The sequence below is a fragment of the Onychomys torridus genome, chromosome 16 (genome assembly GCF_903995425.1).
Source record: "Onychomys torridus chromosome 16, mOncTor1.1, whole genome shotgun sequence".
In the NCBI taxonomy this organism is placed as follows: domain Eukaryota; kingdom Metazoa; phylum Chordata; class Mammalia; order Rodentia; family Cricetidae; genus Onychomys; species Onychomys torridus.
Window position 1 is genome coordinate 61471219 of NC_050458.1, and position 4665 is coordinate 61475883.

Here is a 4665-nt window from a genome sequence, read left to right on the forward strand (position 1 = left end):
GGCGGTGCCACCCTTGGGCAGGTGGTCCTCAGTTGTAGAAAAAAAGCAAGCTGAGCAAGTCGTGGAGAGCAAGCTAGTTAACAGCATTCCTCCGTGGTTTCTGCTTCAAGCTCCTGCTTCGGCTTCCTTTGATGATGGACCCTAACCTGTAAGACCTAATGGCCCAGCTTGGTCAGTGTTTATACAGCAACCAGAAAGTGGAGTAAAATGATGGGAACAGAGTGAAGAGAGTCCCCAAGGCAGCTTTTACTTTTGCAAAAGGGTGGTCGCTTCAAGCACATGGAGCAGGACTGTGATTGGGATTTGTTTGTTTGTTTGTTTACCCTGATGTGAGGGCACTCACTGTATCTTTTCCTTGGTAGCTGGGGTCTGACCTTAACCTGTAAAGGTTGGGTAGCTTTTTAAGAATGTTTCAAAGGAGATGAGGGAGAAATGGGGGGTTGGGTTGGTTGCTCCTGGCAGTCAAGTTTTGGGAATGCAGAAGTTGTGTAAACAGAAAGTTTTACAAGGTGGGGAAGGTTTCAAAATAGCTTTACAAAGGTTACATTCCAGGGATCACTTTTTTGATAGAAACTATTTGGTAATTATTTCCTTCACAAGGTAGGCTCCACCACCAGTCTTCAATAAGGTAATTAAAAGAGACAAATTAACAGGGAAGAGCAGAAAGGGAGATTTTTCTGTGTTGTCACTTTGGGAAGATGGACAAAGAGATTCAGTGACCACCTCCTTCCCTGCTCCAGTTTGGTGTGGGGGTCCTGATATGAGGTATGTGTAGTTAAGAAGTTATGGCCGGGTGGCTGTGGCACATGCCTTTAATCCCAGTACTTGGGAGGCAGAGCCAGGTTGGATCTCTGTGAGTTCAAGGCCAGCCTGGTCTACAGAGTGAGATCCAGGACAGGCACCAAAAACTACATGGAGAAACCCTGTCTCGGGAAAAATAAAAATAAAAAGAAGAAGTTACAGTCGATGGGCAGTGGTGGTGCACATCTTTAATCCCAACACTTGGGAGGCAGAGGCAGGTGGATCTTTGTGAGTTCAAGGCCAGCCTGGCCTACAAAGTGAGTTCCAGAACAACCAGGAATACACACAGAGAAATCCTGTCTTGAAAAACAAAACAAAACAAAACAAAAAAGCAGTTATAGAAAAGGTGTGCTCCCATCCACCCATTGTCTCAACTCCAGTCTCTTCAAGGTCCTCAAGGTCCTCAGACAAGGTGAGAATCTTTCCTGGAGGCAAGTTCACCTTCTGTCTGGCCCAGGCCTTGCATGAGATTCTTGGTAAAATTCCAGTTTCTTTGGGTCCATTCTTCCAATGGCCTGATAGTCAAAGGGAGGGTCCAAGAATGTCTTCAAAATCTCTCTCTGCAAGGATGGTTCCAGAACTTCTGGGCGCCATGAAGCAGGCCAGTGTAAGCATTCGCAGAGCCTCAGAAGGAGGACAGAAAAGGGAACACAGAAAATACTTGAAAAGAAAAATAATGACCCGAAAAATTCCAAATTTGATGAAAGACATGAATATAAATATCCCAGCAGCCTGGACATTCCTCAAGTAAGAGACTCTAGAAGAAGGACACAGAACAGAATTAAACTGGTAAAAGATGAAGACAGAGGGATAACTGTGAAAGCAGCTAACGACTACAGCTTGTCCACGCCACCGCACCAGGCAGCCTCACCGTAAGAACCAGATTAGATGCTGCCCAGGCCATGCACATCTGCCGCTGTGTCTCTCCTTCCTCATAGCTGATTCTGTGCTCAGGGACCAGAGTACCAGTGACACACCACGTGTGACAGACAAACAGAATGGGTCTACCCTCCCTCTCCCTACAAATGCTCAAGGTCATAGTCCTACCCTGAAGTGCAGTCCGCTTTACTGCCCCTCTTGAAGCCCAAACCTGAGAACTTGCACTCATTCAGAATATCGGCAGCTCCCTGCTGGGTTTCCGGTGCTTGCTGCCGAAATGGGCAAGTTCGTGAAACCCAGGAAAGTGGTGCTGGTCCGGGCTGGATGCTACTCCAGATGTAAAGGCATGATTATGAAGGACATTGATGATGGCACCTCAGACTGCCCTTACAGCCAGGCCCTGGTGGCTGGAGTTGACCGCTATCCCTGAATAATAACAGCTGCTATGGGCAAGAAGAAAATCACAAGAGACCAAAGAACAAGTCCCTTGTGGAAGTTTATAACTACAATCACCTCATGCCCACAGGTACTCTGTGGACATCCCCTTAGACAAAACCCTTGTCAACAATGATGTCTTTAGACACTCAGGCCTGAAACACAAGGCCAGACGGAAGGCCAAGGTCAAGTTTGAGGAACAATACAAGACAGGGAAGAACAAATGATTTTTCCAGAAGCTTCGCTTTTAGGTATATTTTTGTTTCCATCATTAAAAATTAAAAAAAAAAAATCAGCAAATTTCTCATGCAAACTGGAGGCCAGAACTCAGTGGGCAGATGAACAGGATTTTAAGAGAGTATGGTTGGCGTCTGTACATAGCCCAGTGGTCAGTCTGGATGAAGTGGGCATGTTAGAATGGAGCTAATGTATGACCAAGTAACCACAAATCTGAGTACACACCCAAAGAATTTAGAGTCTTGAGAGGTCCAGATAGCAGAGTTCTTACGGCAACATTGTTCATAATCAGTGAAACAAGGAAGTCACCCAAGTGTCAGCAGGTCTGTGGTTTAAGTCAAATGCCATATCTTTCCAATGGCATATTATTTAGCCTTAAAAGGGAATGAAATTCTGGCTTATCCCATGACATGGATAAACTCTAAGATCATTATGTTAAGTGAAAGTTTGCCAGGGAAAGACAGAGACTGTATGAGTACATGCATGTGAGATACTTAAAGTGCCCAAAATTCTAGAGAAAGAAAATGGAATGGTAGTTACAGGCACTTTCATGGGGAAATTGTGGGGCTATTATTATTATTATTTGACATAGATTCTTTTTAAAGTAATACTTACTTGTATTCTTTGAAAAGTTATGAATTTATGCTGTGTATTTTGGCCACATCTATCCACTGCTACCTCTCTTCAGCTCTTGCTAGTGTCCCCTACCCTGTTGCCCTCCCTCGGATGGAAAGATGGCTCAGTGGTTAAGACTGTTTACAGCTCTTGCAGGAGACCTGGGTTCGGTTCTCACCACCCTCATGTCTATTTTCTTTGTTATTAATGATCACCCAGGGTCCAGGTAGTACTGCCCATATGTATACAGTGTGTGGCCATCCTTAGGAACATGGACAGCCCACCGGTGGCTTAATGTAGATTTTCTTTTACTTATTTATAATTATTGTTGTTGCTGTTGTTTTGAGATAGGGTCTCTCTGTAGTCCTGACTGTCCTGGAACTCACAATGTAGACCAGGCTGGCCTTGAACTCAGAAAGATCGGCCTGCCTCTGCCTCCCCAGTACCGGGATTAAAGGCAGCTTAATGTAGATTTTCAAGCTTGCAAGATGAAAGGATTTTTAGAGATGAATGATGATTGCTGCACAGCAGCAGAAAGTACTTAAGGATCACTGCATGGCACATTTACAAATGGTTACGATGACACCTTCTGGATTGTGTACTGGATTGTGTACACTTAGTAATTTTTTTAAGTCTCAGAGGCAGAACCTGAGGAATGATCCTAAAAGTAATATTTGTAAGTAATGCATGGAATTTGCAGACTCCATTTTGACTACATATCTTTGTTGCTTTTCACCAATTACTAACTTTATTTTATATGATCTAACTTGTCAATAGCTGAGTTCTAAATCTGTGAGGTGGCTGGTTGCGGTGGTGCATACCTTTAATCCCAGTACTCAGGAGGCAGAGGCAGGCAGATCTCTGTGAGTTCGAGGCTAGCCTGGTCTACAGATCGAGATCCAGGACAGGCACCAAAACTACACAGAGAAACCCTGTCTCGAAAACACAAACAAAGATACCTTCTTTACATTTATTTAGTGTGCATGTGTGTTCCTATGTAGAGAGATATGAATGTATATGTGTCACAACAGACATGTGGTGGTCAGAGGACGACCTTGGATATCAGTCCTTACCGTCTACTTTTTGAGACGGGTCCCTTGTTCACCACTGTGTGACAGGCTACCCTGCTGAAGAGCTTCTGGGGATTCTTTTGTCTCTGCGCCGCCACCACCACCACCACCACCCATAGAACCTCCAGGATCAGGGCGTGCCTCTTCCTCCACAAGTCCAGCTTTACTGAGTTCTGGAGATATGACTCGGTTCTCACACCTGCATGGCAAGCATTTCACCCACTGAACCGTCTCCCCGGCCCTGTGTTTACAGCATTTAATAAATATCCTGAAGGATATACGTCTAGGGTTTCTGAACATATTCACCTTAGATTTTTTTTCCAGCAAAAACAGGAAGAATAGCAAGTTAGTTCCAACCCCCCTAGATAGAAATGTCTGTCTGTCCTGTCCATCCTGTCACTTGCAGTGGCGAAGCATCTGAAGCAACGTGTGCTCCTTGAACACAGAGGGGCCAAAGTGAGCATTCTCCTTTTTGAGAGTCATACCAAGGAGCTGGAGAGGTGGCTTAGCAGTGAAGAGCACTGGCTGGTAGACGGAAGGTTTCTCTGGGTCCCGCCCAGCACTCGCTTCAGGGGACCTCACTTTTCACCAGCACTGAGCCCTCCTTGCCTCGCCCGTTCTGCACAGC

The 4665-nt window shown here is 45.2% G+C and overlaps 1 pseudogene; it reads left to right on the forward strand.

Moving 5' to 3' along the window:
• The first annotated feature begins 1957 nt into the window (after window positions 1-1957).
• Window positions 1958-2366, forward strand: LOC118597470 (annotated as a pseudogene).
• Window positions 2367-4665: the final 2299 nt, after the last annotated feature.